At 40.7% G+C, this 21,634-nt stretch overlaps 1 protein-coding gene and 1 long non-coding RNA gene across 3 annotated transcripts in view; one reads left to right on the forward strand and one right to left on the reverse strand.

The window, feature by feature from the left end:
* The window catches only part of LOC135303182 (carbohydrate sulfotransferase 8-like), a 35,210-nt gene extending 28,392 nt beyond the window's left edge, over window positions 1-6,818 (reverse strand). For both annotated transcript variants that reach the window (XM_064424665.1, XM_064424667.1), the window contains exons 1-3: window positions 6,622-6,818; window positions 5,139-5,262; window positions 1,089-1,261 (exon numbers count right to left, since the gene is read on the reverse strand). The gene's annotated coding sequence lies outside the window, so the exon portion shown is untranslated. The remainder of the gene's footprint in view (window positions 1-1,088; window positions 1,262-5,138; window positions 5,263-6,621) is intronic.
* Window positions 6,819-7,557: 739 nt separating this feature from the next.
* LOC135303185 (uncharacterized) lies at window positions 7,558-12,901 on the forward strand. Its single transcript, XR_010364676.1, has 2 exons — window positions 7,558-7,643; window positions 12,044-12,901. It is a non-coding gene; the product is annotated as an uncharacterized LOC135303185 (long non-coding RNA).
* The last annotated feature ends 8,733 nt before the right edge of the window (window positions 12,902-21,634 follow it).

Consider the following 21,634-nt stretch of genomic DNA (forward strand, 5'->3'; position numbering starts at 1 on the left):
GCAACACAGTACATTTGATCTCGCTTTGAAAATACCAAATAAACTTAGTTTTAATTGGAAAAAAGTAACAAGTGAAAATCAAACAGATTTTCAGATTTTTCAATCTGAACAACAAAATTTGGGAAAGATTATAAGAAAAAAAATTTTAAAACACTAAAAAGTTGTGCAAGATTAAAGTAGGAGTAGCTGTATACCCTTTACCTCCATGCATGGATAAACATTAACATACTTACATGGTTGTTCAGTAGCATAATAATATCAGTTAACACTGCAAACCACTATATTATTTGTCCCAAGTAAACTGATGAAAATGGGTGATACATATTTAAATCTCCTGGAGATAAATTTCTAAGTGCAGGTGTGTCTCAAACAAACATTTGGCGGGTAAAAATCTTGGTCACAGTTAAACAGGGTGATCTTCAGCACTTGATCTAGGGATAAGATTTTCCATGTAAAAAATAAAATTACAATAATACCCATATATGTTACTGATATGTTTGAGTGTCGAGGCAAACAGTTGAACTGACAGGGTTTTCAAATAAAAGATCAGCAAGACCTCTGGAAGCAGATAGCAGGAATAGTCATTGGGCTGCATTCTCTTCATAAGCTCTCTTAATCATTGGATGGTTGATATGCCAGCTGGCTTTTCCATAATTCAAAACCATTTAAATCTGATTATTTGAATAACCAATGCAAAATAAGGTTTGCTCTCATTATTTTATAATCAAATTCCTTCAAAAGTCTTGAAAATAACCCAAACCAACCAAAGAAGCCAAACACACACACACACACACACACACACACACACAGAACCACAAAACAAAACTGTTGGTGCTGTTGATCTGAATTTGGAAGAGAAATATTTTCTCTCCTGATGGGAGAAAGGAAGGAAAGTAACATATACTTGCTATGTATAAAAAAGCAATATTCAATAAAGAACATAAAAAGGCAAGGAGAATATGCATAGAAACCCTCATGGTCCCTCAGTTAATATGGCTCAGAAAAATAAAACTCATAATTAGACAGTTGCCCTTCACACACCAGTTATTCACAGTGCTCTTCTCAGATCTTAATAACTGCAGTCTTACCTTGCTGTAATCACTCTATTCAGAAGTCTGACGTATTACTTCCAATGTTTACGTCTCCTTTCAATCCTTCATTTTGATGACACCACACATCGGTTGCTTGTCTGCATTCTGAAGACCCCATATGTCTTTGCTGTGTTCACCAGAAGTGCTCTCTCAGCTGCAAGACTTCCACACTGGAAGAGAAATGTAAAAGCTGAAATTGTTAGACTTAAAGAAGAGAAGACTGATATGAAACATAACAGTCTTCAAGTAAAAGAAACCTTTGCAAAGAAAAGGAAATAATTTCTTGTTTGGAAGGAATGAGAAATAATGCATGTGTACTACAGTGAGAAACTTCAACTAGATATTATAAATAAACATTTAGTGATAATGCTGTTAAACTCCAGCAAGAGCCTGTCTAAGCAGGGTGCAGTGCCTCTGCCAGCTGGGGCTATTGTGGCTGATCTGCATGTGTCCCTTCTCTACTTCTCTGTCATTCTTATGATGTGGTTTTCTTGGTTCTCAATGCTTTGCCTCCTGAAAGACCAGAGTTAATGAGACCCAGCCCTCTGCATGAGAGGATCAGCTCTGGTTTTCACCTTTTTAAGAGAAAAAATTGGGGGTTTTTTTTGCTCTTCCTAGCCCCCAGCCTATGCAGCCACACAGTACAGCAGCCACAGAGCACCATCATCTTCTCTCACTAAGAATATTTGTTCTGCCCTGGTAACCTAAAGCAGGGACCAAAATTCTGTTCTGTTGTGGAAAGTCTATGCACACCCCCACACACATGCTGGGGTTGCTGCCTTTTCATGCTTGACGGTGAGTACCACACAATGAGCACATCAGTGGCCACGGACAGACAAGAACAATGACTTTCTTTCTTGATGGAAATAACTGCTAGAAGAGTGCTTCCAAAAGCCCAAAGAATACACATTAGGGTCCCAGAAAAAGAAAGAAAGAAAAAAGAAAGGTTTCATTTTTCCTGGCTTTATGAGCATTTCTCAGTCAAGTCAGGGTCAGGATTTTGTCAAAAGTCAACTGTTTGCATGCTAAGATGATTATCTTGTCACATACCTCTACAGATGCAGATATACCTCCAGGTGTGTATTATGCAACACACACATATAAGACAATGCATTTGTCAACTAGGCATAAAAATTGGGATGTGCAGGTTATGAATTCCAAGGGAAAAAATGACAGATATTCCATAATTGCCTTCAGACTCCACAGAAGGCATAAGTCTGAGCCCATTGCAGTGAGGTTATAATATGGAATAATGTGGTTTCTCTTGTTCTGAGAGATCAGACCAGTCTGAAATTTTCTAGTCACCAGAGCAAAGGGTAAGTTGTTATAGAAAGGTATGGATGCAGTTCAATTCTTAAAATTCAATCACCTGTGACTCAAGTGCAATAATTAAAATAGTGCTGGCACCAATCACTATAATAATTCTAGAAAGCTTCTGACAGTGCTCCTCTAGCTGTAACAGAAATGTAGTGATCAAGAATGGGGCTGTCAGAAGTTAGTGCAATCTTTTGTTCCTTCATTTTACTTATTGTCTACTGATATAGTGTAGGTGAGCAGTCCTTGGATCCTAGCCATCAGACCACAATTATTTATCTACCCACAAATTGGTTCATTATTTTAAAAACTAGTCTCTTCATTGCCTCAACTCCATCCACATTTTTTCCCCTAAACAAAGAACAAAGTTTTCTGATTGCCTGTATGCTTTACTTGGGATATCACATTCTCTGCTCAAATGCTGCCATTGTGCTGATAAGTAATAGTCAGAGAGTACTTAAAAAAATGTCAGAAGAGTCCTCTGAAAGTCATCTGGTCCAACCCCGCCACTCAAAGTGGGACAATCACCAATACCAAAGCACATCACCCACAGACTTGTCAAGACTTGAAAAACTGAAGCGTGAGAAGGTAGAAGGTCCTGTAGGAGGGTCATACTACAGCTTGCACAGTTGGTGTTCATTCACTAGGAATGTTTCCCTGAGGTGCAGCCGTGGTAAGGAGACAAAAGCCTTTGGACACTGTTCTGAACACACACATTTCTATGCTCTAGTTCTTGTAATACAAGACAAGGGTGTTTGAAGACATCTGAGGTAAATAATCTCTTTGTTTACATTTTGCAATACAGAATGAATGACAGTTTCCATTACCTGTATGTTTATGATTGCTTTGACAAAAGCCCAGAGCAACATGGATCATTTAACACAAATCTGTCATGAACAACAAGGTGTATTAGTTAGGCAACATTAAAAAAAAAAGCTGTCTTTTTCTCTGTTCCACAGTAAAGTTTTCATCTAAACAATTGCTCCAAATTAAGAGCTAAGGTCTCATGAAGAGTCAGCTGATGTTTCACTGCTAGTAGAATTGTTAGTGTGAAAATAGGATAATGGGGCTGGAAGTGAAACCAAAGATATTGCTGTCACCTAGAGTGTCTAGAAACTGGTATCAGGAAGTTTTCCCTGACATTCAGAATAAGTTGTCCTACTGAGAAGGGATCAGTGTTTACTCAATAAATTCAGTCAAGTTCGGGAAGGAATTTGGCTTAATGAATAATAAAATAATTTGGGTCGGAAGGGATCTTTAAAAGTCATCATGACCAGCCCCTCATGCCATGAACAAGGACATGTTCAACTCAACCAGACTTGTCAGAATCTGATCAAATGAAGTCTTTCTGATAACCCTAATATACCTAACCTCAAAGTAGTGTACCCATACCATCTCAGATAACAGTTGCATACGCCTTGGCTCCTGACCCCCTCCACCTATCCCCATATGAGAGGACAGGTTTTTTTCTAGAGACAGCTCCTCAGAAGGTCCCTTCAATCTTCTTAGCATCAGCATGGTCATTATGTCTATTTCAGAGGCAGGAGAATATCTGCATATCTGACTCTCCTGGGACCCTTTCCATAACCTCTTGCTGTACAGCTGAGAACAAACTGATGGGTTAAATAAAATTGTATTTACATTGTGCAATGCCAGCACTTACAACCAGTTATGCTGACTGGCTTTCATAGAGTGTGTCTTGATTCCTTTCTTCTGCTTTGTAGTAAGAGTAAATTTACCACCAGCTTTCTGATGGCATCTCAGTACAAGGACATACAATATAGCCATTGTGCAACCTATTCTCCAATTCCACTATACATTTACAGATTTTTATATTTACTCAGATTTTTGATAACTTGGAAAGAAATTTGGATAAAGGTATTTGTCTTAACTACATCCTACCAAGAGAGATATGATTTTATAAGATTAAGCAGTGCTTAAACAGCACTTAAAATGTACATTTTTTGAGGAGAAATTGAAGGATTCTGGGAAGGCCAGTCTTAAGGGAAAGACAGACTAATATATTTTGGGCTATCATCTCAAACTGTCCTAGAAGTCAGAATATTTTAGGGATAAGGGACTGCAAGAATCCCTTCAAAGTGCAGAGAGTGCTTCTCTTTCTATGAGCAAAAGTTTCACAAAACTTTTTCTTTTTCTCTGCCACACAAAAGACTCCAGCCTTTGCAGTAAAATGGAAAAGGTGTTCAACTACTGTGTGGTTTAATACATAACCAACAGGTAATTGGGAAGAAGAAATTTTTTTTATGATTTTGTTTAAATGTTGTTTTTCAACACCAATAATTGAGTATCTCATAATAAAACAGAATGGCCTGGGCTTTTGCCAACACCTTGAAAGAAAGCATTAGAGAGACTTATCTTCAAGAACTGCTGGTTCTTTCTTCCTGTATCCTATTTTTGCTTACATTTTTGTAGAAGTAACAATAAAAGTAAATCAGGCTAAACATTGCCGATTTTAACTCCTGCCCTCTCTTTAAGATTACCTCCTTAAGACACCTAAAAATTTCCAACCAGAGAAAAATTACAGGAAGTCTGGTTAAAATTTCAGACTCTCTTTGCAGGGATTTGGCTGAATATTGATTTGGGAAGGCAGATGAAAAATACTGAAATAATGAAAAACTGCACTTAACATAGACCCTCCATTCTCCAGGGAAAATCCTAAAGTAGTAAAACAGTCTAAGTGCCTACTGAAAAATACTAGCTGTGGAAAGTTACCTGAGAGTCTTCCTGTACTCAGGAATGCAAGTTCTGTCTTCATTCACAGAACTAGGCAATCTTCATATCTAGATCTTCTGCCAGTTTTTCTTCCTCCTACATGACTCTTAACTCTGGTATCTGCCTGGAGATAAAAAGTGAGAATTTCAGGCATCTTGCTTCTCTGAATGTGACACATGTTCAGAAATTGCAGGTTTTTGGTTTCTCCTGGTCTAGCTTCCCATAAAATTCCATATAATATGTAATAAAGAAAACGGATACATAATTTTAAAAGGTTTTGTACTGTAAATAAGACATTTGAACTGGTGACTAATGGATGATGACTATTGTGTGTCTTTCTGATCATGCAGAGCTGTATTTTCAGGAGAGTGAATCAGAAAAGCAGTTGTTACACTCCAAAGGGACTTTTGAATTGCTGATCACTATTATCAGACAGTCACTTCACCATGGTTTTCTAGAAATCACCTGAGCTGGATTTTCTGGTATAAAACAGATGAAAGACTGAGATTATCTGCAGACACAAATATGTTAGATTTAAAGCTTTCCTGATTAATCTAGGGAATATTGGCTACTTTTTGAGGGGAAAACCAAGAAATTTCTTGTTAACAGAAGGAATGGAAGAATTTCAGGTAAAGCAATCTGTCTGTACTGTCTTGGGAACCACTAGTAACCTGTCAGTTAAAAAAGAAGTAGGAAAACAAAATCTATGTCTTTAAAATACAGTACATGTAGTAATTTTACCAATCAAGGCTTTTAATCTAGCCTGGGCCAAAAGAGAACTAAAGGAAGGGAGGGAGTTAAGAGACAGCCACACTACCAGCACAGCTTGAGCTCTGCTCTGCACTGGTGCAGCCTCACCTGCAGTCCTGTGTGCAGCTTTGGGTGCCACAATATAAGAAAGACATAAAGCTATTAAAGAGTGATGATGAAGGGTCTTGAGGGGAAGCCCTTCATATGAGAATTGGCTGAGGTCACTTGGTCTGTTCAGCCTGGAGAAGAGAAGACTGAGGGGAGACCTCACTGCAGTCTGTAACTTCCTTGTGAGGGGAAGCAGAGGAGCAGGCATGGATCTCTTCTGTGTGATGAACAGTGACAGGACCAAGGGAATGGCTTGACTTTGTGTCAGGAAGTTTAGATTGGAAATTAGGAAAAGGCTGTTCGCTCAGAGGATGGTTGGGTGTTAGAACAGGCTCCCCAGGGAAGTGATCACAGCACAAGCCTGACAGAGTTCAAGAGCATTGTTTGGACAATACACTTGGGCATATGGTGTGACTCTTGTGGATGACCCTGTTCAGGGCTGGGAGCTGGACTCAATGATCCTTGTGGATCCAAACTGGCATATTCTGTGTTTCTGTGATTTTACCTTCCACAGGCAGAACTGAGAGTATAAGGGAGCTGGGAAACTCAAGTGCCACAAAACAATCATGAGGCAAAGGTGTAACCTGGCTGGCATAAAAACAGTCACATTAAATGCACTACTCACCTGCTTGTATGTTGGTCACAGCACAGCTTTGCACTAGTGACTGCAGACTAAAGCCACAACCCTTCCTCATGGCAGCAGTCCTGGAATGAAGACTGAGTGCATGGAGAAGCTCCTGCATCCAAGATGGAGAGTAGGATGGCAGCTGCTCCTGCAGCACTGGGCCCAAGGAAATCCCCAGGATGGCAGGGCTTGTCCTGCTGATAGAGAAAACAGCTGGGTCTCACTGACAGGACCAGGCTCGTGGTCCTGGGCCAGGGCTGGATAAAAAGCCATCCCACAGGGCTGGGTTCAGCTCCATCATGGCCATGGGGACAGGCCATGCCAGGGCATCGGCCCAAACACAAGGTGTTCCACAGGCGTGGCTGAGCTGGGGGCCAGCACCTGCCAGGGCAGGCTCTGGCTGAGGGCCCTGGGCTGGGTTTACATTGAGCCCGTGGTCTGTGGCTGTGGGCAGGCTGTGGCTAAGGGCCCTGGGCTGGGTTTACATTGAGCCCCTGGTCTGTGGCTGTGGGCAGGCTGTGGCTAAGGGCCCTGGGCTGGGTTTACATTGAGCCCCTGGTCTGTGGCTGTGGGCAGGCTGTGGCTAAGGGCCCTGGGCTGGGTTTACAGCGAGCCCCTGGTCTGTGGCTGTGGGCAGGCTGTGGCTATGGGCCCTGGGCTGGGTTTACATTGAGCCCCTGGTCTGTGGCTGTGGGCAGGCTGTGGCTATGGGCCCTGGGCTGGGTTTACATTGAGCCCCTGGTCTGTGGCTGTGGGCAGGCTGTGGCTAAGGGCCCTGGGCTGGGTTTACAGCGAGCCCCTGGTCTGTGGCTGTGGGCAGGCTGTGGCTATGGGCCCTGGGCTGGGTTTACCGTGAGCCCCTGGTCTGTGGCTGTGGGCAGGCTCTGGTGAGGCAGGTCCGGCCGTGCGGTGCCCCCGGAGCTGGCACTGCTGGTCTGGGGGGCACTAAAGGCGACATGGGAGCTTACAGAGAGCTGTGGGCCTGAGCCCCCCCGACTGCCCGGCAAAATAACAGTGCTAAGGTTCTTCTATTTCTGCTTTTTGTACTCCTATATTTCTTCTTCTGCAATCCTTTTTGGCATTATTTTCACTGGTTTGCTGCACTTTGTGTAAACCACTTTTTAGTAGATTTCCTTAAACTCATTCCTTTGATTGAGATGGTTGGTCCTCAGGAGGATTTAGCTCACCTGTGGCAGTCACAGCTTCCCTAAATCTACAGCTGAAAAGAATCCTTGAGCTATTTTCTCACTAGGTCCCCACACTCATGGGGAAACAAACCACTGGTCCCCTCTAAGCCCTGGTGAACACTGGCTCCCTGGGGCTGCAGCAGCCTCCACAATGCCCTCCATGGCAGCTCCCCCGTCCTTGCAGTGCTGCAGCCACGACTGCCCAGATGAGGCTTACAGGGATTTGGTTTCCCATGGAATGCCCACGAGTTCTTGTTCTCTTGTGTGCATGTAGTTAATCATTTTTGAAAAGCAACCTCCCCACAAAATTTCATATCTGCTGTTGGAGCTTTAATCTCATTTGCTGGAGAAAGTAAGATAAATAGTGAATGGAAATAATCAAACTACTGTGCCATAACTGCATATTTTCTTTACCTTCAGCTTCTAACAGACCCTCAGCCCTCTGAAATGTTCATTTCGCAATTCAAGTTTAAAATCTTTATTTTTTGTTCCTCATCTTGTTTGCTCAGTGCCTCACTCCCACCGTTCTGCTGAAAAATGGGCAAGTGTGAGTAATTAAGCCAGAAATAACACATGCACCAAGCTGCTACAATTAATCCACCAGTTAGACTAATACAGTCCAATTTTAAACTCTAGTTTTCCCGATTTTTCTGTACAAAACACTGCACTTTTTAATCTATCACACCAAAACTTCTCCTTTGAATCAAAAAACATATTAGAAGGGTATATTTTTAACAGAGTTAAAAGACTGTAGGGGGTAAACATGGTGCTTAAGACTGAATGAATAAGTGACAGAAATCTGGTACATCTTGCACTTCCACAGATCAACAGCTGATCTGGGTTGATTGTGCCATTTTCAGAAAGGAACAATTATCTTTACAACCCTCTCTTCCATAAGAAAAAAGATTACACAAGGCATTTTCAAATGTCATTTGATTAATTCCAAAACAGCTCCTACCATTTGCTCTCTGCAGTGATTGGCTCACTCCTGTTCCTCAAAGATGTCAAAATTTAACAGTCTGTTCTGTATTTTAACTTAAAAACTCCTACTTCTTTTTCCCACCCCTTCCCCTTTTTATGCAATAATTCATATTTCATTGTTGCTTTTATATACCTGATATTGTTAAATAATAATTTTGTACCTACCTGATGAAAATTTAGAAATGCCTTTAGTCTTTCCAGCTTGTGTGCCACTGTCTCAAGTCCGCTTTTTTCTAGAATATTTACAGTTTTATTTTTTTGCAAGTAGCAGATCACAATATTTACATTTTGAATATTGCCAATTATATTGTAAGGAAGTTCAGTTCTCAAATTTGTATTGAAAACTACCTGAATTCAAATATTTTTAGCTATGCCAATTAAGAGTTTGGGCTTAACTCACTTGCTTAAAAATATTTGTACTTTTTCTTCCATGGGAATATTGGGTTGTGGATACTCCACACTCAGTAGAGATTAGATACAGTTGTATCATTTTGCAAAACATTTGAACTTATGGTAATCACATTGGGTACTATTTAAAAGCAGTTATCACATTTAGCATGGCATCACATACATACGGATATTACTTATAACTTTTTTTAAAATTACATTTGGTATTTAGTACTTTAATTGAACGGTTGCTGCGAATTGAGAAAATAATCCAAACTGGAAGAGAATTTCAAGCACATGCAAGCAAATAGAGACCATTTTTCAGCTACAGATCCGAAGTCTCTGCAGTTATATTTGCAAATTTTTCTTGGGTATTTCTGGGGTTTTTTACATTTCCCATTTTTTGATATATTTCTAAATCTTCATTCCTTTGAGTCTAATAGTATAGAATTTTAGCCATTTTTAGTTTGCATTAGTACCCACAGCTAAACCTAAATAAACTTTTACACCCTTGTTTTCCATAATTACTACAGAATTAAGCCATTTGATAGACTTTTCTTTGCTGTTCTTTTTATCAAATTCATTTCCACATTTCTGCTGAAGCACCAAAGAAACATTTGTAGGTGTTCTGTAGGTTTTTGGCAATACCGCTACACAGCAATTTCCTTCTAACACATTTTAAAACATTTCTACATTGATCATCCTGTCTGTGAGTATATGTCTACCTAATGTGCACCTTCTCCTAATAAGCCCTGGCACATTCACAAGCATGGAATAAATATTTTCTTTTCTAAAACAATTGAAAGCTATGCATTTCCAAGATTTTATCTTTACACCTAAATTATTTATGCCTGGGAAATTTTTTTTGTGCAATATATTCTGAGTCATGTTTAACAAGAATACATTTTTCTCATTTTTTCCTTAATGTACATTAATACCTCACTGCCTGATAAATATGTATTAGGTTTCAGCCTACAGGTTCCAGTCTCTTGACATAGCTCTTCCTTTAATGTTTTCAAAATAATTATTGTGTTGCACAAAATCTATTTACTAAGTTTCTTGGTTAGCATTACCAGTCCTTGTATTTGGGCTCTGTGAAACATTTTTGCTGTGACAGTTGTACTGTCACTTTAGAAATGCTGTGTGTCACTTCAGCCTTTGTTGCTTCCTTGTGCAGTCCTGCATGCTGATCCCTGTCAGTGTGTGCTGACTGCCTTTTGCAGACTCCTTGGATCTTTTAACCTTCATTCTTCTATTCTTGTTTGCATTGTTGCTGTTTCAGATTTAATTTAATCTAGAATAGTATAGGCTTTTTGCCTTCCAACACTTGGAGCCTTATTGGTTTTATTTTGCTTCCTGGTGCATTTGATTGTTGTTTACTAAACACAAATTGGGCAATTCTAACTATATTTTCCTCAGTTGTGGACATTGACATCATTGTCTTATTTGACCAGATAGCCTATCTCCAACATCCTTTTATTCATTTTTACTGTAAAGACTTTATTTCTTTCTGTAAATTCTGCGTTCTTTGGTACCCAAATGACTTTTCTTAACTTACCTTCTATTTTTGACAGATATCTAGCCTCTGAATCAGCAACATTTTTTAACAGCTTCTTTACTTCCCTTCCTCATGGTGCTCAGGGTTAAACATGACTCGCACACGTGCCCCTCCAATTTTCCTGCCACACTTCTGCAGTGTTTCAGGCACCCAGGGGGTTTGGTTTCCTTGTCTCATCTACACAAGCTCTTATGCAGTTTCTTGACACGCTCTTTTTCCTATCCTGCTCCTGGCATAACCCTCTGTGTATGGCTGCTAGTGAAGATGATGGTCCTGCTTCCAAGGAGCACTCTGCCACAGTAGCTAGAATGAAGTCAGTTGGTGACTCAGACTCCAGAGGAGACCTTAACAAAACACCATCAGTTTCCCCAGCTGGGCACTCCCATGTCTCTTCCTCTTTTCCCAAGGTTTCCTCTTGGCAGGGCAGACAGTGGGGCCTGGCAGCAGTGCAGTGGTGGCAGGGTGATGAAGTAACTGTATGAGCACAGTATGTGCTCCCTGAATAGACAAAGCACTTTCCTCTGCAGGGTTGCAAGATGAGCATCTTTCACCAGCACCATGTTTGTGCAGAGTAAACAAAGGTTAATGTATTGCAGATCAAAACATTAACAAGTCAGGTTGTCATAGCATTATAATACTCAGATTTCAGCTCCTCTTGAGTGAAATTTAGATCTTTCTGTAGTACCATTTCCCTTCATTCTGCACCAAACACACCAGTTTAATTATATTATCATGAACTTGGACAATTGACTTTTTTGATCCAAAAGGATGAGTTTCTGTGGAGGATAGTCACAGTTTTCTTCATTTCTCAGTTTACTGTGAAAGCCACATTCTGTGTGTCAGAAGTATTCAGTCCTAACCCTAATGCACTTAATGTTTTCATTTAGTCCATGAAGTAAAGCTGAAAGCATGTTCAGGCTTGGAGAGAGAGAGGGAAAGATACGATGAAACAGCGATTGCGGTGTACCCATTGTTTGACCATTTGAGAACTGCATGACCTTTGAGTTTACTGAGAAATATGAATAAACATGTGAACATAGTGAGCAATTTCTCTTCTCTGAAAGCTTATTGTGTATTCAGGTTTTTGGAAGAGACTTTTATAACATTTGTTTTTGTCAAAGATAAAGGACAATTCCTCCTAGCTACCTTTACTCAGCTCCAATGCACACATTGTGAAGGTTTTTTCTGTAGAGCATGAAAGAAAGAGAAACTCCAGTGAGCATAAATATTTGAGGACAGATTAGAATTTTCTGTCCTAATCATACATTCTTAAAATAAGCCTGACTTGGTTTTGTTCATGTTTTTCCAGGAGGCACAAGCAATTCTGCAGAACTGATCTAGATAGAACAGAAAATTAGGTGCATTATGGTGGGGAAAGAAGAGAGTTACCAGCAGTCCTGTGAGGACATGACAGACACTATTACAACAAAGGCCCTGGGATAATGTGTATGAAGAGGAACACAAAATCAGCAAAATAGGGTTCAGCAAGATCACCTTAAATGCTTACAAACAACTGATCTTCCATGCAGAAGCAAGGAGTGCCTACAGGGCACTGTGATGGGAAAACCCAGCAGGACACCAGTGTGCCCCTCGGGAGTGCCTGCACACATGCATGCAGCATTGGCAATAACCATGAGGAGCTAGAGATCTGCCTGCCATCACAGGCCATGACCTTTTTGGGATCACAGAGACATGGTGGAATGGCTGTCATGGCTGGAGTGCTTCAACAGAGGAACACAAGCTCTTAGGAAGGACAGGCTTAGAAGGCAAGAAGAAGTTGCCCTTTGTGACAGAACAGCTTGTGTGCATGGAGCTGTGCCTGGGGATGGATGATGAGCCAACTGAGAGCCCAGGATGTAGTCCATAGTCCTGGGCAGAGAATCGGGCAAAAAAGCATCATGAAATATTTTACTGAGCACTAGAAGATGTTGTCAAAGAGAGGTTGTGAAATCTCCATATCAAAAAAGAATATATTAAAAAGCCACTTGAGCATGGTCTTGGACAACAAGTGACATTGCTTAAGCATGGGAGTTGGATGTTTCTTCTAGCCTCAACCATTTTATGATTTTGTGATCATACCAAGACTGAAGACAAGTGTTGTCTGGCTAATCCAAAGGGAGTCTTGGCTTTGGCTTAATAAAATAGTCAAAAATACATAAATTACAAATTCTGTTGGTATGAGTCTTTTCAAACTGCCACTCTATGAAGTCTGGAGATACAATCAGCAATGAACCCATTCTTTATTACAGGAGCAATCTCTGAGCTCTAATCTTAATAATTTCATGATGACTTGACTCATAATGAAAAATAGCACCTGGAGTTTGAATGGACTACACTGTCTTCCAAGGCCACAGAATGCAACAGTTACTGCATTGGACAATGTCCTCTGCCCACACAAAGATGCCTATTCAGGATGCTGGAAGTGGGCACAAACACCAAAGAAGCAATGTTTTGAGACAGAAGTTTTCATTCAAGTCCTATAATTAATGCAAGGAAGTACTGGAATTAATACTTTCAGTAAGAGCAAAAAACTCATACATCGGAGTCACATAAAATACATTCACACAAGGCATTTGCTGTGTGGATTCAGATGATAAGTGCCTCAGTAAAAATTCTTGAATGTTGAACACAGTAAAGGGATCAAGTCACTGTGATCTTTCTGTGATACCGATCTGACACTTTTTACAAGAGTTCCTCTGTGGGTTTGGTGGTACTGGTAAAATGTTAGCAACACTGGAAATATTTGTTTGCTTCAACCTGGATTGTCACTAACATACAAGAGATCAGTATCTTTGAAATTAACCTGTGTGCTCATTACCTGTTGGTATTTAAAAAATGAAGTCACCTGGTTTACACTACCAGTTCTTCATCATAAGATCTAGAGATTATACTTCCTCATATTCCCTTTAAAAACATCCTGAGATTTGGGGAAAAAAAAGATAACATTCTAATCAGTTCATCTCTGTACTTATTTACTCCTAAGAGGAAAAGAGAATATGTGCTGCACATAATTTTGAAGTGGAAAAATGTGTGATATGAAGAGAGGACGAGATTATTTAAAAGTTATCTGAGAACAAAAAAAAAGGAAATTATTTATCCCATTTTTCATCAAAAGATTAAATTTTCAACCATCCTTACAAAAATCTTAAGTTTGAAGAAAGGAAGGAGAAAATATGTGGAATGTAATACAATTACTATCTTTATGGTAGATAAAAATATGGTAGAGAAAATAAATATTCTGAAAACCCAGTGTATGGATATAAACTTTTCATCTGGAACACTTAAGTAGCATTAAGACTTAAATTTAGTTTCCTTTTCAAACACATTAAAGGAATAGTAAAACTAAAAACTAGCACTTGTGAACATTTGGGGAGGCCATGACCTAAATGAAGGGATCATGTGCCCTCTCAGTCACTTTGCAGGCAGTACTAAATTGTGTGGGAATGTTGGTGTGCTGGAGGGTAGGAAGGTTGTGCAGAGGGACCTGGACAGGCTGGATTGGAGGGCTGAGGCCAGCTGTATGACCTTCAACAAGGTGAAGTGCTGGGTCCTGCACTTGGGTCACCACAACCCCAAGCAGCACTACAGGTTGGGGGAAGAGTGGCTGGAAAGCTGCCCAGCAGGAAAGGACCTGGGGGTGCTGGCTGACAACAGCTGAACATGATCCAGCAGTGTCCAGGTGGCCAAAAAGGCCAATGGCATCCTGGCTGAACAGTGTGCTGATCCATCCTGGCATCCTGGATCAGCAACAGTGTGGCCAGCAGGACCAGGACAGGGATTGAGCCCCTGTACTTGGCACTGGTGAGGCCACACCTCGAGTGCTGTATCCAGCTTGGGCCCCTCACTACAAGAAGGACATTGAGGTGTGGGAGTGCATCCAGAGAGGGCCAATGGAGCTGGGGAAAGGTCTAGAGAGTAGGTCCTATGAGGAGTGGCTGAGCAAGCTGGGACTGTTTAGCCTAGAGTAAAAGATCAGGAGTGACCTTATCACTCTCTACAACTTCCTGAATGGAGGTAAAAGTGATAGAATAGTGGAAATTACCTCATGTTGTGCCAAAGGAGACCAGGCTGGTAGCAGAAGTTTCTTCCCTGAAAGGGCGGTCAGCATTGGAACAGCATATCTAGGGAAGTGGTGAAATCACCATCCCCAGAAGCATTCAAAAAACATGTGGATGTGGCATTTAGAGACAGTTTCATGGTGAACATGTTAGTGCTAGAGTGCTAGGTTAGGAGTTGGACTCTGTCTTAGAGGTCTTTTCCAAACTAAGTAATTTGGTGATTTTCTTACTCTGCCGCATTTGCACAGAACTTGGCTAATTCCATAATCTCTCCTTTGAGATGTACCTCTTAAACTCCACAGAGTATGCCTCAGGCCTGTTTGGCATCTTGTCCCAAGGTCCTCTGATGTAGTGAATGTTACAGTGATCACAGTAGGAGAACAGGATCTTCTAGCAAATAGTCAAACTCCTGAGATGGCAAAATTGCTTTCTTTCAGCTTTCAGCCCTTTACATATAGTAGTGATGGTGGCTCCATATGTTCTAAAGGATCAGAAAATATTGACATGTTTAGAAGAAAAAATTTCTTCTCTGCTTTACTCACCATGGTTTGTCATAGAGGATTCAATTTTCTGCTTTTCCTCCCATATCTGCTCCTTAAAACAGGTCTGTGCTTCATTCGCCATGTGTTGTTTTCTCTTCTGCCTTTGGGCAACATTCACCTAGCAAATTCACAAAATTCACCTAGAAAATTCACAAAATTCACCTAGCAAAATCTCTTCTTCTGACCTTAAATTAAAACAGAAAACTAAAGCAAAGGAAAGGAAAGCTGCACCAAGTATTAACAAACAGAAGTGGCAGTTCAGCAGCAGTACTTTGCCAACTGGCAGGATGAAAAACCACATGGCAGTGAGTCTGTAGCCTGGCCTCAGCCTGGAACATGATTTTCCTTTTAACCGCCTGTTGGAAAATTCTGTCAGTGACTTGCAGCCCAAAATAAGACTGCAGGAGCTGGTGCTGCACTGGCACCTGCCACTAAATGTGAGGTTAAAAACTCATTGGGGGGAGGCAGAGGTTGGGGGGGGGAATCTCTGCTTCTTTCTCCTGCTGGATGGCTGTGGTGCACTGCCCAGGGAAGAGCTGAGGCAGAAGTCTGAGCCTGACAGGCTGGGAAGCAAACACAAAAGGAAGGTAGTGTGGCTGGAGATGCCAGGGTGGGGAACTGGGGCTCTGCAGAGGAAACAGAAGGGTGAATTGATATCCTTGAGAATGTTCACATAAAGTGCCTCGAAACTGGACAAGCAGCATGGTAAGGAAGCATGGAGGAACTTTTCTGAAAGATATTTAAGTCAGCCATAGAGATCAGAGACAGGAGTCAGTGCCTCATTAACAATGAAAGAGAATTAATAGGGTGGGAATGAATAGCAGAGAGCCTTAAAAATTAAGGTATATAGCCAGTGTCTGATGTAATTAGAAAAGTATATCCCAGAAATGGGATATAAAGAGAGAGAGTGGAATATATATTGTCAACCAAATAAGACATTAGGACAAGTCCTAGGCAGAGTGATCTTCTAATCTAATTTAAAAAGATGGAAAAGTCATGTGGATAGCAAGTGACAGACACTGTAGCAATTTCTCCCAGTCTTTTCCAGGGCAGCACAGCTCAGACAGCTGAATCCTCACAACAGACAACATTGTGAACATACACATCTGCCAGAAGAATTATGCTTGTTGCCCCACACCAGCAAAACCCCTGTATTGGTTCTGCTTACACCTCAGCAAGGAGCACATGCCAGCAAGCCAGCCAGCTAAAAACATGATGGTTGGGCAGGAACTCTGTTCCTCACACTGCTCATGTTTCAGTTTGTTGTCTTGATCTAATAAAAAGTAGAGGCTTTGGAGAATGTCACTGACACCTGCTCCCCACAATAATGTTTCAAGATCTTCAACAACAAGGCTGTTGTTAAAGACTGACTTTTTAAGTCTACAATCACACCCAGAGTACACAACTCCTCTGCAAATTTTGGATCCATCAAAGACCGTCATAGTTTCTCCTTGACCCTTATTCCTCCTCCAGAGATCTCTTGACCAGTGAGTCCCAGAGACTCCTCTTCATGTTTCTTAGCTTCTATTGGCTGTAAAAAATGCTGTGTTTTCTGCCACTTTAGTCTTCTCGTGCTTCCAAAAGAGATTGTGAACAAACAGAAAGAGGCTATGTCTGCTGATGGTTACTGAGCAAGTGTAACAGTTTCAAAACCACCTCTGGCTCAGGATGTTCCTGAACTGTGGATGTTAAGAAGTTCTCAAAGAATGGTTTCTTCGTGGCCTATTTATTATGTTCATGTCCTAATCATCCCACACTGGCTGTTGTCTGAGACAGGACAATGGCTCCAAGGGATATTTGATCAGACTCATCCTGGCTCTGATGGAAGCCCTTCCCCACCTAGAAAGGGAGTGTTGCTTCTCCCTCTAAAGAAGCAATGGAGTATTCCCAGCACAACTTTCTCCACTGGACAGGTTTCCAGTGTTTATAAGACCATCCTGCTGGGAATCTGTCAGAAAACCTACTATATTCCTCTCTCACCACAGTTTTATTGTGAATCTTTCAGTCCCCTGACAGAAAAGAGAGAAATCAATCTTCTACAGCCTGGTCAGATAAGTAAGAAAGTAAATCTTATTATAGTTATACATTTGCAAGATGTCTTTACTTTTTTAGAGAGATCCTTGCAAGGGATGGTCCAGTGCAGGGCCAGGAGTCAAACTCAATGGTTCTCTTGGGTCCCTTCCAACTCAGCATATTCTTTGATTCTGTTTCTGCTTTCATTTTGTTGAATCCCAAATCAATTTCAAGACCACAAAGAGACTAGCAAAGATTCCACAAAACCCTTGTCTCTCCAGCCTGATTACCAGCTTCAGGAGTGTTTGTTAATTCTTGGAAACTGAATGCAGTGTTCACATATGATGCAAGTTAGCTCTGTAGCCTCATGGTCTGGTATTTTCAGGAACAAGAAATTTCACCTTAAGTATTCTATCATGACAAGCAAGTGTCCCTTCTCTGTTTCCCTTCTAATGCAAGTACCACTTTTTGAGCAAGTCACATTTTCTCTTAGCTTTGTTCATGTCTGAAGATAAAGTCTGGGATAAAGGAGACAAAAAAGAGCATGTAAACATTTTGACAGGTGTAAGCTGAAGCACCATCTCAACCTGTTCGGCAAGTGAGCCACTAGCTCCTTCCACAACCATGCAAGCAAGCCAAACAACTTTATTCACATCTAAAGACTACAGTCTTAGTCCTCCCACACCAAGAGAAACCCCTCAGGAAATTCACCTTTTGCTGTGTTTGTTCAATGCTAGTGCTAAAAAGGCACCTAGAATTGTAACAATAGCCTGGCTCTTACCCCATTAAAAGAGTCAAAGGTTGTCACTCACTTCACTTGCAAAAAGTATAATTTCTGAATGTGCTTGCCCAATGGATTGTTACAACAGCTCCCTGCCATGGCTGACCGGTGCTTTGCCTTCCTGAACTTGACAAATCAGTTCTTAATACTGAATGACTTTCTACAATACCATGTTGGTTTTTCCACAGGATTAACTTTCAGGCTCAGTAATAAGTAAAGAATAGGAGTATGCATAAATATGTATGTTGTTTTATGAAGAAAACAAAGGCAATAGTAAACTACAGACACGTTTTTTTCCAGAACCTAATCAGGTACAGCTGTGTTATTACAAGCTTGTGGCAAAAAGCCAGTGCAGGCATTTGGAGAAGGATGCTTAGGAGATGCTGCTGAGCTGTTAAGCATGCTTGGGAACAACCTTACCTCCCTGCTCCCCTGGGCTCAGGGAACTGGAAAGACAAGCCAAGAGACCAGAATGGAGCCAGGCCCTGCTTTAGAAGCACAGTTCTTGGGTTTGAATGGGCTTGCCTTTGAGGCACTGCCTTTCATTCATTTTGCTTCCCAGGAACTGCAGCTCCAGCATCATATCTTTGGTGTTTGAGAAAGGCCATGCTGAGAGACAAAGACTTAGAAATACCTTTATGCAGCCTGGACCACTTGCTCTGTGACAGCCCACTCTGCCAGCCCCTCCTCTCAAGGTTGGGGTTTAGATCACATTTGTTGTATTTTGGTCAAACTCCCACTTCAGTGTAGCCCTACTTTAACATCTGAAAAAACATCTGTTGTTCTGCTGTAGCCATCTGCTCCCATCCCCAAGAGCCCAGGCCAAAAATATCCAGGGACTTTGAAGAGCAGTGTTAGCTGAGATTTGTGTTAAGACAGCCCAGCAAATGGGTTATCTTAAAACTTATAGGAATTAATGGAACTTAGTTTCTACCTCCAAGGGTAAGTTAGCATCCTTATTCCCTCTAACTGCAGCAAATGGAACCATATAAATATGCAAGGTGTGATAAAATGAAGAATTTACTCAAGGTGGAAGTTCATGAGCAGGAACAAAGAAAAGCAGAGGGGCAATAATCCTTCAGAATTTAAATGCTTTCAAATTTTATAGTAATAACTGATGACTATTACTATTAACCAGTCATCAACAAATTTGTCATGAGTGATGAGTCACTTTATGGTAGATTATAGTGGATTTCTTTATGCATCACTTTTTGAAGAGAGTAGGACCTGAAGAACTACCCAGGCTGTCTCTGCCCATAAGTCAAAACTTCAGTGTGTGGCAGTCCACAACTAGCTCTGCCTTCATTTTTAGTAAATAACACAAAATAATCACCACAGGAAGAGCCCTGCCCTGTGACTTTGCAATTCAAGTCACTCGCGAGTGAAAATATTCCTCATGAGGACTCTATCCACTTCCCACTGCCTCCCACGGAGTCTTCCCTTTCATTGTAAACTGGCTGAATAGACCACAATATAGTATTTGGGACTGTATGTCTTCAGGCTTCTGGACATTTAACCCAAAAGTGTTTCAAGATATAACTTATTTTCCCCACTCTGTACTCTTATGTGCCTCTGGAAGAGCCCTAGGTGCTCTGAACAGATTGTGCTAGGTGAAACAGGCAACACAGTGACAGGAAACCCAAGAGTATACTCTGCAATGTTAATGCTCTAAAATGAAAAACCCTTCATTGTTTTTTTTCACGCACTAAAGGGATGTTAGCCCAAAGCAAAGGTGTTTGTTAAAGACCATATATCCCATGCTGTTACAGAAGTTCATTCCCACTTCCAGACTCTGGTTGCTAAGCTAAATTGCAGAACTCTTCATAGCAAATCCTTTACCTGGAGAAAAGCTAGAAGAGGATTTTATAAAATACTAAATATTATAAATACTAAAATGGTAGTCAGCTTATATTTCACCTCAAGTTTGGCCATCATAGTTTGCTATCTTCAACTTCCTATCTGTGACCGTTTGAGAAAATATTGCGGAAGTTTGCAATGGAAATAAAAATCAATAATCAATTTAATAATTAACTAACCCCAATTCAAAATTGGAAGTAACTGCTTTGTGTTTGAAAATCATCTAGTCTTTCTCAGATGAAGACAGCATTTATTCAAACATTTAAGTTTACTTCAATACTAGAAAACCAATTTGCCTCTATAATCCATTGTAATATTTCCAGGGGGAGAGCTTTATTACAGTAAAAATAGCTACTCTCAGTTTTTGACAACTAGGAAGTCTTCAAGAGCAATGCACAAAACAAAAGTGTGGTTTTTGCCTTTTAAGTATATATGCTGTATATGATCTGCTTTTTCTAGTCACAGATCAGTTTGTTCCCAACCAAGGGAGACTACATTAAACTAACTGTTGAGCGAGTGCTTGTACTAACTGCAGCCAGAAAAAACATTGCATTACCACCACTCTTGGGAGAAGCTGTAATTTGTCATAGTAACCTTCTAAAGCACATGTGGGATATGAGCAATCATTTTCCTCTAATTTCCATAGCATTAATCAGTACAAAAAGTCAGTTGGGCAGCAATGGCTTTGCTAGAGCTGCCTTATCTGAAAGAGCCACACAACAGCTGCCAAGTCACTGGTGTTCAAATTGCTACCGCTTCCAGCACACGGCCTAAAAACTGATTGCCACATGACTACTTTCAGGAGTTGAGCTTTTACACAGCAATTTCACTTTGAAAAATAATGGACACAAGTTACCTGTTGGCAGATATACCACCAGGAAGAATTACAAAGAGACGAAGTAGACACCACTCACACTGTTGCACTCCAGGCAAATATTCTTGCATGCCAGGTGAGGTATCTGACAATTGCATGTTTGTCTGTAGTCTTGAAGGACAGCCAACAAATGATTCAAGAATGGTCTTTCAGTAAAGCCCAAATCATCTTGAGTCACACATAAAATTTTATCTGATTGATTTAAGGGCACATTTTACAGTTGTTGAACTATCCCCCTCCCTGCCCTAAAGGGAAGACATTTTGAATTTCTTTCCTGAAGCAGGCAAATTGAAACAAGGCATCATGATCTTGTTTATGCTGTTTACAAAGGCAGATCACTCCCAGCCTCCAATGTTCTACTCTACTGCCCCTTCCTTCAACCCACTGAATCATAAATTCAATCTCCCCAAAGACTTGATGTCTTTTGGTCACCATACATATATACTCATGCCAGAAAATAACCTGTATTCTTTGCTTCCATTACAATGCTCACTTAGCATTAAGCTGTATTTATGAATCTTGTCTCACATGGTCTTTAACAAGTTGACAAAGTTACTCATCTGCAGTGTAATTTATTACCCTATCCACCCTTGCATTTTCTGCAGAACAAGCTGACAGAGGTTTAATAACAAAAAAACCTGCCTTAGGAAGACTGAGGAAATATAAAGTTTTTACTTGAATGTTAATGTGAGATTTAGGATATGAACCTGAGACTTCCAGCAAGTTTTGGGGTTTTTTTGCCTATAGCTTTCTTCCCTTTCTCTTTTTTTGTGAT

This window comes from Passer domesticus, chromosome 6, assembly GCF_036417665.1.
Source record: "Passer domesticus isolate bPasDom1 chromosome 6, bPasDom1.hap1, whole genome shotgun sequence".
Lineage (NCBI taxonomy): Eukaryota > Metazoa > Chordata > Aves > Passeriformes > Passeridae > Passer > Passer domesticus.